At 45.9% G+C, this 12,559-nt stretch overlaps 1 protein-coding gene across 1 annotated transcript in view; it reads right to left on the reverse strand.

Moving 5' to 3' along the window:
- Positions 1–8,257: 8,257 nt before the first annotated feature.
- Positions 8,258–12,559, reverse strand: part of efna4 (ephrin A4) — a 43,150-nt gene continuing 38,848 nt past the window's right edge. The window contains exon 6 of the transcript XR_013120479.1: positions 8,258–12,555. The gene's annotated coding sequence lies outside the window, so the exon portion shown is untranslated. The remainder of the gene's footprint in view (positions 12,556–12,559) is intronic.

The raw sequence follows: 12,559 nt of genomic DNA on the forward strand, positions 1-12,559 counted from the left end.
TTCACGTTATCTCTAGTGTTTGTTGTAGTAAGGTTATATTCTGTCCCGGTAAGTTTTGATTGGTAGGTTTTCTGTCTAGTCCGTTGCATGTTCTCCCTAGTCTACATTCCTCTTTGCTTGTTTGCTCTCCTTGGTTTGGTGTTTTGTTCCCTTTATTTAATAAATTCTTTGAATACTTGCGTTTGCGTCTCACCCGCCCCGTGATTCGTTACATTTTATTTGTAAACTGATTTTTAAGCTTTTATTTTGAAATTAAACTAATTGTATAGACTGGCACCGTTTACTGACATGATATGACTGAATACTGAATGTCACTGGCCGTGTCCCATAAAATGAAGAAATATTCCATACAAATTTAGAGAGGACACATTTATAGTGTTGTGTTTAAGTGAAAATAGCATGAAAAAACATGTACTGTAAATTTAATTTTATTTTAAAACTTCATTATTAAAATTCCATCACCAATTGTTATTTTTTGTTTTAGAAATATGTAGACAAACTTTCTGAATCTTATTTTCTTAAAATCCTAAAAACATGGTAGCAAAGAATAATTTTTCATTCTGTTGTGTTTTTAGCAGATGAAAATTATTGTGTCAAAATAAGCACATTATTTTAGTCTTTCTTCTTGTGTATGTATGACAAGAATTGGCCATTACACCAGTGGAGGAGAATATATGTGGCTTAAGAGATCTGTTCCATCCACCTCCTGGCTAACTCAAGTGCTACGCAACTACAGGAGAGATCTAACAACTGCAGAGAGGAGATGGAAGAGAAGTCGCAGAGATTCAGACCTCTGCTCATATCAATCTCTCCTTTCAAAGTTCTCATTGGAAGTCACATCAGCAAAGTCAGCCTACTACAGAAAGAAATTTGAATCATCTGCATCCAACCCACGCAAGCTATTCAGTAGTTTTTTCTTCTCTCCTTAACCCTCCCTCACCCCCTCCTCCATCCTCTCTCACTCCTGAGGATTTTGTCATCTTCTTTGAAGAGAAGATTGCAGCAGTCCATCAGTCCTTCTCCCCAGCTCCCAACCTTCCTACTAGTATCTCTAACCCAACACTCAACTCCTTGGCTTCTTTCTCCCCTCTCTCTTCAGACAAGATACATCAACTTGTGACTTCCAGCAATCCTACTACATGTCCACTGGATCCAATTCCTTCCATTCTTTTTCCAGATTATGTCTTCTTCCATTCATCTCAGCAATCAACAACTCCTTAGCCTCAGGTCATGTACCTACCGTGTTCAAGATGGCAAGGGTGGTACCAATCCTGAAAAAAGCAACACTTGACACCTCTGACATGAACAACTACAGACCGGTATCACTTCTTTCTTTTCTATCAAAAACTCTGGAGTGAGCAGTCTATGACCAATTATCTCTCTTCCTCACCCAGAACTAACTCAATGTTCCTAATCAGTCTGGCTTCAAATGGGCACATTCAACAGAAACTTCCCTCAAAGCAGTGACAGAGAAGCTCCATGCTGCCAAGGCTAACAAGCTATCATCAGTTTTAATTCTTCTAGATCTTTCTGCAACCTTTGACACGGTCAACCACAACATCCTCCTCTGTTCTTTCTAGCCTCTGTGTGACTGGCTCTGCTTGGTTCCAGTTATATCTTGAAGACCGTTCCTATCAGGTAACATGTAGAGGATCCACGTCCAATCCATGTAAACTTTCAACTGGAGTCCCACAATGCTCAGTCCTAGGTCCTCTTCTCTTCATATACTCGTTCCCTTGGTGACATTATTTTGTCTCATGATTTCTCTTATCATTGCTATGCTGATGACACCCAGCTAATTCTTCCCTTCCCTCATTGTGACACCCGGGTTTCTAGGCGTATCTCGGCATGCTTGGCAGATATTGCTTCAAGGATGACTGTTCACCACTTGAAGCTCAACTCTAGCAAAGCTGAGCTTCTGTACATTCCAGGAACCCCAAACCCACACACCGACCTCAGTTTCCTTTGAGAACACCTTGTTAACACCATCAGAAACTGCTCGAAGCCTGGGTGTAATGTTGGACAACCAGTTGTCCTTCTCAACACGTTTCAAAACTGACCAGATCCTGCAGATTTCTCCTCTGCAACATACAGAGAATACAACCCTTCCTTTCACAGGAAGCTACTCAAGTGCTTGTGCAGTCTCTAGTAATCTCTAAGCTGGACTACTGCAATTCCCTACTTGCAGGTCTTCCTCTACGGGTCATCAGACCTCTACAACTAATTCAGAATGCTGCAGCATAACTGGTCTTCAATCTCCCCAAGTTCTCACATGTGACTCCTCTGCTACGCTCTCTTCACTGGCTTCCAGTAGTGGCACCCATCAGATATAAAATCTTGATGCTTGCTTACAAAGCCAAAAATGGACTAGCCCCTCCCTACATGATGTCCATGGTCAAAAGCCGATACGTACAGCGAGCACTCAGAACCTCAAGCTTGTCTTGACTCGAAACTCCATGCTTAAAGTCTCATAGAAGACACAGCTCCAGACTATTCTCTGTCCTGGCTCCATGATGGTGGAACGATCTTCCATTAGTTGCTCGGACTGCAGAGTCTATCTTCAAGTGTAGACTGAAGACTCACCTGTTTGTTGAGTTCTTAACAGATCACTAACTCAGCAGATAGCACTTGCCGTTGTCCTTAAATTGTATGTCTGTCTATGGTTATTTGTGCTTCTTGGCAAACGTTTAACTTGCAAAACACTAGGTAATGACATTGACTCCTGTAGTTTAGTAGTAGTCTGACTCAATGGTATCTTGAATTCTGGCCTATCCATACTATTACCTAGGATGTATTCTGTGATCAGATGCAAAGCACTTTGTAAGTCGCTCTGGATAAGAGTGTCTGCAAAACTGCCGTAAATGTAAATATGTGCTTAAATACGTTCATGGGATAAAAACCCATCATGCATCAATGGGTTTGTGAGAAGAGAGTTTGTGTCGGGTGCAGGCGAAGCAGGCGTTCATTGGTTTGGTCATCAAGGTGGTAATAGGGGGAAAAACAAACTCTGTCATTTTGAGTTTATGTCTTGGAATAAACATTAACAGTTCATAGTTCATTCCTCACGTTCCTCATGCTCATGTATATGAACTAGGCCTGTGTTGAAAAAATCGATTTTCCGATTCAGAATCGATTCGCATATGACGATCTGATAATCGATTCGTACGTCCAAAGATCGATTTTTTTGTGAACTTTTACCCCCGCCTCGTCACTGAATTCACGCAGACGTGCTCGGTCTAACTAACTGTAAAACAACATGGCGTCGGACAGTGCCGGTAACGACGATAGTCAAATCGGCAATCTAAAAGCAGAAGGACAGTTTATCCAGTGTCAGTGACTATTTACAGTTAGACCATGTCACTGACAGTTTACCCAGTGTTTTTACAGTTTAAAAAAGTTTAAAATGTTCTTGTAACGTTGTGCGCAAGGCGATGGACGAGACAGAATCCTTTGCACTTTCCAAATCGTTACGTTTATTACATTTACCGAAGCGCAGACAGCGCACATAAAACACGTTTACATAGAACGTGTGCGACTCAAACAACGACGAGCACAGGACGCTGCGCGAACGCACAAACCCCACGAGGTGAGACGGATTATCACAAGACGCACCCGCACCCACGGAGATCTACAGACGCAGACAAGTAGACGCAGACAACGTTAACACATGCCCAAAAGGGAGGGGTCGGGGACCGTAACATGACAGTTCTGTTCTTATATTCGCACTTTAAAGAAAAATACACGTTTACATTTTATACTTTCAGTTTATTAAGTGTGAGCACTTTTAAAATAAAAATGCATTTGGTAGCAACAGCTTTTGGGTGAATTCTTAATTATTTCAATCATAATAATAATGCACTGGTTAGTGTCCCAGTAGGAGTCCACTGTTGCAGACACCTCAAATATGTCCTCTGTTTATTGTCCTGGATTACCTTTCTTGAAGGTAGATTTATGATTACCCTTTTCACCAGTCTTCCAGCCATCAGTAACTACCAACTACCAGTAACTATTTGCTGATTAATATCGATATAATACTAGTTTTAACATGTTGCTTCTGTACATAGTCAGGAAACAGCTCAAATACATTTTTAATAACACTAAACCCCGAATTGGATCAAATCGGATCGAATCGATTAAATCGGATTAAATCGAAATAAATCAATTCTTAATCTTCAGAATCGGAATCGGATCGATTCTTGGAACTTGAATCGATACCCAGCCCTAATATGAACCTAGACAAACTACCATTTTCAGTATTCATCTTCAGTATTCAATGTGCTGATTATCATAAGGTCTTGACAACCTTAATAAACTGACAATGTAACAAATGAAATATTGCAGACATTAAGTTTCCAATTGAAACTTATATCGACCAAATCAAAAGCTTTTTTCATCTTTTTAGATAGAGTAGTCGATGTGTTCAGTAAGCAGTGTTGCGAATAACGCCGTTAAAAATAACGGCGTTAGGTAATAGCGTCATTTTGTCAGTAACGGGATAATATAATTTATTACTTTTCCTGTCGTTACAACGCCGTTAACGTTACTGGTCATTAAAAGCGGTGCGTTACTATATACTGATATACTAACAGTAATGCCAGTGAACCGCTGCCCACGCTAGTGAGGAGTAACAGATCTCGATAGGTCACAGTTCTCGGTGTAACACTTATTTAACTTAACAAGTCAGTAAGCGATTGGCTAAGGCAGCGTTATGGTAGCCAATCAGAGCCAGTGTTTTTACACGCGCGCCGAAGCATGCCAGTGACACGACAGAATCGGAGAAGAGGCAGAAATGGGGACTCAGGAGTAAGCCGAAGAAAAATTTGCATTTTCAAGGTGGCGATATAAACATTATTTAAGAAAATACTTGAAGATCCTGAATGTCTACCAGACTGGGTATTTGATTTATTTAATTAAGAATAGAGGTTTTATTGTTAAGTTTACTTCTGTTGTGAACAAACCAGTTGTCTCAGGTTGAGAGAATTTAATTTAATTTGATAGATGTAAATGCACTTTATATAGTGTAACTGTTTACTTTTGCTTTTATTTTTTACAAAGATTTGGGATTTTAAAGGATTTTATCCTGCACTGGTCTGTGGATGTGCAATAAATATCAAAAGTTAAACACCTTTTTGAGCTACTCATTTCAACTGACTGTAAAAACTGCTTTTTCAAAAAAAATTCTTATTCATTGACATATAACTTTTTTTTACTGTAATGCAAATAGTTACTTTCCCTGGTAACAAGTTACTTTTATTATAGAGTAATTCAGTTACTAACTCAGTTACTTTTTTGAACAAGTATTGAGTAACTATAACTAATTACTTTTTTAAAGTAACGTTCCCAACACTGTCAGTAAGACATTATTTTAAAGGCCCCATTAGCAGTTTAAGGAGAAGACTCGCTTTGCAAACACAGCAGCACCGGGACCAAAGATAGAGAACTCCAGGGAACAGACATGTTGTTGATGGTCCATTTTGAGCAGCTACCAGATGAAACTGAAACTGAAATCAGGGAGGCAGTTCGGCCCACTGGAACAGTGAAGGACCAACACATGATGACCAAATCAGACACAAAGAATAGCAAACAGCATATTCTGTAGCAGACACACACAGCACACTCCGTAACACACACATGTACGCACACACATCATACACACACACACACATGCACAGCGCACTTCATAACAGACACACACACACACACACACACACACACACACACACACACACACACACACACACACACACACAGCACTCCATTGCAGACACACACCGCACACTCTGTAACACACACACAAACACACACAGAGCACACTCCATAAGACACACACAGCACACTCCATAGCAGACACACACCCACACACACAGCACACTCCATAACACACACACACAGCACACTCCATAGCAGACACACACAGACCCAGAAACATACAGCACACTCCGTAACACACACACACACACACACACACACACACACACACACACACACACACACACACACACTCCATAGCAGACACACACCCACACACACAGCACTCTAACACACACACACACACACACACACACAGAGCAAACGCCATAAGACACACACACACACAGCACACTCCATAGCAGACACACACCCACACACACACACAGCACACTCTGTAACACACACACACACACACAGCACACTCTGTAACACACAAACACAAAGCACACTCCGTAACACACACACAGCACACTCCATAGCAGACACACCCACACACACACATACAGAGCAAACTCCGCAAGACACACACACACACACAGCACACTCCATAGCAGACACACACCCACACACACACAGCACACTCCGTAACACACACACACACAGCACACTCCGTAGCGTGCGCACACACACACACACACACACACAAAAACATATTCCGTGCACATTCCAATACAAAGGCTCTCAAGTGTCTTCAAGGGGAGTAATCTACTCATCGCCCAGGGATGGGGTGGGGGGGGGTGACATCTCTCATCCAGATTTCTCCACTGCACATCTCTCATCTGGATCAAGCCAGAGGTCTGGGAGAAACACTGAAGCAGCATGAGATTACACCACGGACGTAATTTTGGGGGGGGACGGGGGGGACATGTCCCCCCCACTTTTTCAAAAGCCGGCTTTGGTCCCCCCCAGTTTTTACGGTTAAAACCAAATATTTAAATAGCGACGAATCTATGTCCCCCCACTTTTGAAATCAAAATTACGTCCATGGATTACACCATTTAGCATCACCAACAGGCCAAATCGAGCTCTAGGAATCAGCCTTTCCCTCCTTTTTAAATGATGAATCTGATGAACCATGGAAACAGGGGGATTTACTGTGACTGCACCTGTATGTATGGAACAGCAGAGATGACCTCACGTTGTTACTACAGTGAACAGAAAGCACAAAACAAAGACCCCTCTTTGAGTTTTATTGTCATATGTACAGGAAGCAGTCAGTTACACTGAGCATTTTTTATTTTACATTCCTTTCATACTGAATAAGAATAAAAATAAATATAAAATATACAAATTTGAAAAAGAAGGAGCAGGAAATAAATTGAAAGAAATATAGGGAAAAAAAGAATATTATATATGTATGAATTAGGCTGTATTATTATATACATATGAATTAGGCTGTATTAATCATGTGTAATAAAAGACAATGGGGAGAGAATTGATGTAAATGCGAATGTACTCATTGAAATATAGTGACTGACGTACAAATGTTTTTGTGCAAAAACCCATGTCAGGAATAGCCACTAACGTAATCAGGTTCACCTGTTATGCCACCACGCCCACATTCCACGCATACTTAAACACCAGAACTACACTTCCTGGTTGCGAAGTATTGCCTCCATGTTGTCGCGTACCAAGCCTTTATTCCTGACTGTCTCTATGTGCACTGAACTCTGCTTGTCCCCTAGACCACGTCTCCCGCCTGATCCCTGGTTACCTCTCGGACTCTGCCCTCGCCTCACGACCCCGGACCGTCCTGACCACCGCTACTCCGCTACAGCCCTGCACCAGCATAACACCGCTGTGTTGTCTGCGCGTCTCGCTGTACAGCATTGTATAAATAAAAACAAATCATTTCCGCATCAGGATCTCTCTCTGCGTGCTCTATTCTTTACAACTCAGTGCAGATGGTCATGTGCCTAGTGGACAAGTGAAGTCCAACCATCAGAAAGCGTGTGCGTGTACATGGGTGTTGAAGCACATCTCACAGCTGGACACGCAGAGTTCCTGTGGTGGTCATGCACAAGTCTGCTGACCGCCGCCTAAATTCTGTTCTGAGTCTCATGGTTCTTGTTTTCACACAACTGTGTTGTGAAGAGGTCGTGTTGGTTCTCCAACCTTAAACATGGCTGTAACGTCTTCACCAGCGGAGATGTACTGAATGACTGAATGAGATCCTCACCAGTAATGATGCTGAGGAACTCAAGGTTCATCTCTGCACCTTCTCCTCACCTACCTGTGGAGGTGGTGTGTGCTGTGTCCTTCTGCAGATAAAAACGATTTATGTAGACAAAAGCATTTTCATTTTTTCTATCTATGAAAATATAGATTATCAATATATTTAAAAATCATTTTGTGTGACTGCATGAAAGGTGAATGAAAGGTGTTATATAACTGATATATAGGTACTATTTAACCAATGTATAGGTGCTCTATGTACAGGTGCTATATGTATAGGTGCTATGTGACGGGCAGGGTGAGCAACTAAAAAGGAAGCGATCACGCCAAGTCTCAGGGAAAAAGGATGGTTTAATAGAAAGTGTGCAAACCAAAAACCCGTGCAATATCTCCAAATTAAGGATATAATGACCAGCGGTCAACTGGTACAAAGACAAGACATATATAGGCAAACAAACGACCCTCAGGTGAGACGGATCACGGGCTCCGCCCACCTGAGGGACGTACACGATGTCACCAAACAACAACAACAGCCGCTGTGGACGGAGGCGACCGGTAGGGGGCCGCCTCACCGTGTCAGGCCCCCCCACCAAGCCACACTCCCCTCCACTGGGTGTGTGGCACACAGCGGCTGCACACAAAACATGAAGGGGCAGGAAGGCAGGGACAGGCAGGGACACACCTCCTGCAGTCCGGAAGCTGAAACACAAAACATTACTTAGCTCACCTCCCTGGGCGGGAACCTGGACCGACCGGGCCGTTCACAACACAAAACCACGCCCCGGTCGGTCACAGGGCCCTCACGCCCTAACCGGCGTTGAGCCAGTGAGCCCCAAGGGTGTGCGGACGAGGAGCTACGGCTCCTTTCTCGTCCCTAGTTTGTGTGTGTGTGCGCAGGTTACCTCCCCGAGGGGTGGTTACTTCTCCTCCTGGACCTACCTCCTCCCAGAGCTGACCCCAGCCTCCTGGGGAGCCAACCCCTCCCGGGGCCCCTCATTGCAAGGTGGACTCCTCCACCCAACCCAGGAGCGCCAGAGGCCGAGGCCCAGAGCACCCCCGACGCGGGCTAGGGAGCAACCCCAAGGGCCTCCAGGTCACCCCGGGGCAGGAAGGAGGACCTCCCTCCGCAGCAGGAGCTTCTCAGACCGGAGCCTCATGGTCCCCAAACAACCGGGGGCCCCAGCCCTTTAGGGAGGGGCTCTTCATGACCGGGCTCCGGACACCCCACAACACAAGGGGGCTCCTGCCAGGTGGAGACCCCCACAAGGTCCAGGAACACCACGACACCGCCAGGGGGAAGCACCTGCACAGAAACAGAAAACACACACACACACACACACACACACACACACACACACCCAACCACACACCAACATACAACACAAACGCGCCACACAGACGCCCTCCAGGCCATACCCCGTGGCACGGGACCACAACAGTTCCCCCCCAAACACACATTTAAGGGGAGGAGCAAGCGTGGAATTACATATAACAACGACATTTCACGAACACGCTAATACTAGACAAACAAACAAAAACGGTGTACACACAAACAGACGGGACCCACAAATGCGCGCTCTACATAAACACACATAGTGACGCGCCGCTCACGTTCGCAATCGCTCCCCACATTAAACACAAGACAAAACGGGGAGTGAGGCAACGGTGAGGTGTCACACATAAAACATGTAACAAACACAACGAGCACACATACTGATCCTCACGTCCGTTAACACGTACACACATTTTTACTCTGACAAAACATGAAGAGTCTTCCCAGGGAAGACCCCCTGGTCCTCGCCGTGCCACAAACACGAACGCACGGCGGACCTCTTCAAAACAGACAACAGACACGAAGAGTTTTCCCAGTGCAGACAGCCCTGGTCCTCGCTGTGCCACAAACGCAACACAAAAGCATGGCGGAACTCTTCACAAAACACCACGCAGACACTTACCACGAGACATGACCACGAACGAAGGAGAAAGTAAAAGAGACTGGCGGCTTCTGAAAGGTGGCTGGTCATTCTGTGACGGGCAGGGTGAGCAACTAAAAAGGAAGCGATCACACCACGTCTCAGGGAAAAAGGATGGTTTAATAGAAAGTGTGCAAACCAAAAACCCGTGCAATATCTCCAAATTAAGGATATAATGACCAGCGGTCAACTGGTACAAAGACAAGACATATATAGGCAAACAAACGACCCTCAGGTGAGACGGATCACGGGCTCCGCCCACCTGAGGGACGTACACGACGTCACCAAACAACAACAACAGCCGCTGTGGACGGAGGCGACCGGTAGGGGGCCGCCTCACCGTGACAGGCCCCTCCACCAAGCCGCACTCCCCTCCACTGGGTGTGTGGCACACAGCGGCTGCACACAAAACATGAAGGGGCAGGAAGGCAGGGACAGGCAGGGACACACCTCCTGCAGTCCGGAAGCTGAAACACAAAACATTACTTAGCTCACCTCCCTGGGCGGGAACCTGGACCGACCGGGCCGTTCACAACACAAAACCACGCCCCGGTCGGTCACAGGGCCCTCACGCCCTAACCGGCGTTGAGCCAGTGAGCCCCAAGGGTGTGCGGACGAGGAGCTACGGCTCCTTTCTCGTCCCTAGTTTGTGTGTGTGTGCGCAGGTTACCTCCCCGAGGGGTGGTTACTTCTCCTCCTGGACCTACCTCCTCCCAGAGCTGACCCCAGCCTCCTGGGGAGCCAACCCCTCCCGGGGCCTCTCATTGCAAGGTGGACTCCTCCACCCAACCCAGGAGCGCCAGAGACCGAGGCCCAGAGCACCCCCGACGCGGGCTAGGGAGCAACCCCAAGGGCCTCCAGGTCACCCCGGGGCAGGAAGGAGGACCTCCCTCCACAGCAGGAGCTTCTCAGACCGGAGCCTCATGGTCCCCAAACAACCGGGGGCCCCAGCCCTATAGGGAGGGGCTCTTCATGACCGGGCTCCGGACACCCCACAACACAAGGGGGCTCCTGCCAGGTGGAGACCCCCACAAGGTCCAGGAACACCACGACACCGCCAGGGGGAAGCACCTGCACAGAAACAGAAAACACACACACACACACACACACACACACACACACACACACACACACCCAACCACACACCAACATACAACACAAACGCGCCACACCGACGCCCTCCAGGCCATACCCCGTGGCACGGGACCACAACCGTTCCCCCCCAAACACACATTTAAGGGGAGGAGCAAGCGTGGAATTACATATAACAACGACATTTCACGAACACGCTAATACTAGACAAACAAAAACGGTGTACACACAAACAGACGGGACCCACAAATGCGCGCTCTACATAAACACACATAGTGACGCGCCGCTCACGTTCGCAATCGCTCCCCACATTAAACACAAGACAAAACGGGGAGTGAGGCAACGGTGAGGTGTCACACATAAAACATGTAACAAACACAACGAGCACACATACTGATCCTCACGTCCGTTAACACGTACACACATTTTTACTCTGACAAAACATGAAGAGTCTTCCCAGGGAAGACGCCCTGGTCCTCGCCGTGCCACAAACACGAACGCACGGCGGACCTCTTCAAAACAGACAACAGACACGAAGAGTTTTCCCAGTGCAGACAGCCCTGGTCCTCGCTGTGCCACAAACGCAACACAAAAGCATGGCGGAACTCTTCACAAAACACCACGCAGACACTTACCACGAGACATGACCACGAACGAAGGAGAAAGTAAAAGAGACTGGCGGCTTCTGAAAGGTGGCTGGTCATTCTGTGACGGGCAGGGTGAGCAACTAAAAAGGAAGCGATCACACCACGTCTCAGGGAAAAAGGATGGTTTAATAGAAAGTGTGCAAACCAAAAACCCGTGCAATATCTCCATATTAAGGATATAATGACCAGCGGTCAACTGGTACAAAGACAAGACATATATAGTCAAACAAACGACCCTCAGGTGAGACGGATCACAGGCTCCGCCCACCTGAGGGACGCACACGACGTCACCAAACAACTACAACAGCCGCTGTGGACGGAGGCGACCGGTAGGGGGCCGCCTCACCGTGACATGCTATATGTACAGGTGCTATATGTACAGGTGCACATATAGTGTACAGTAATCCATCACCATTTCGCACTTCAGCTTTTGCGGCTTCACTCTTTCGTCAGTTTTCTGCGGAATTCGATTGATGAAAAAAAAAGAAAATTATATATATATATATATATTTTACAGGAAAAAATCCCAAAATGTATAAAAATATATTGTATATATTAATCTTAACAATGTACAGTACAGTGTTATTATTAGCTGTGTTATTATCATTTAATCAGACCACTGTGGTGATATTTTGTCTCACTGTATGTACAGTACCTACATTTATTTTAGGAATTCAAAACATTTTACAGTACAGTAAAGTAAGTGTATGTAACGAATAGAGCACGCAGAGAGAGATCCTGATGCGGAAATGATTTGTTTTTTATTCATACAATTCTGTACAGCGAGCCGCGCAGACAACACAGCGGTGTTATGCTGGTGCAGGGCTGTAGCGGAGTAGCGGTGGTCAGGACGGTCCGGGGTCGTGAGGCGAGGGCAGAGTCCGAGAGGTAACCAGGGATCAGGCGGGAGACGTGGTCTAG

The sequence above is a fragment of the Brachyhypopomus gauderio genome, chromosome 13 (assembly GCF_052324685.1).
Source record: "Brachyhypopomus gauderio isolate BG-103 chromosome 13, BGAUD_0.2, whole genome shotgun sequence".
NCBI classification, from domain to species: domain Eukaryota; kingdom Metazoa; phylum Chordata; class Actinopteri; order Gymnotiformes; family Hypopomidae; genus Brachyhypopomus; species Brachyhypopomus gauderio.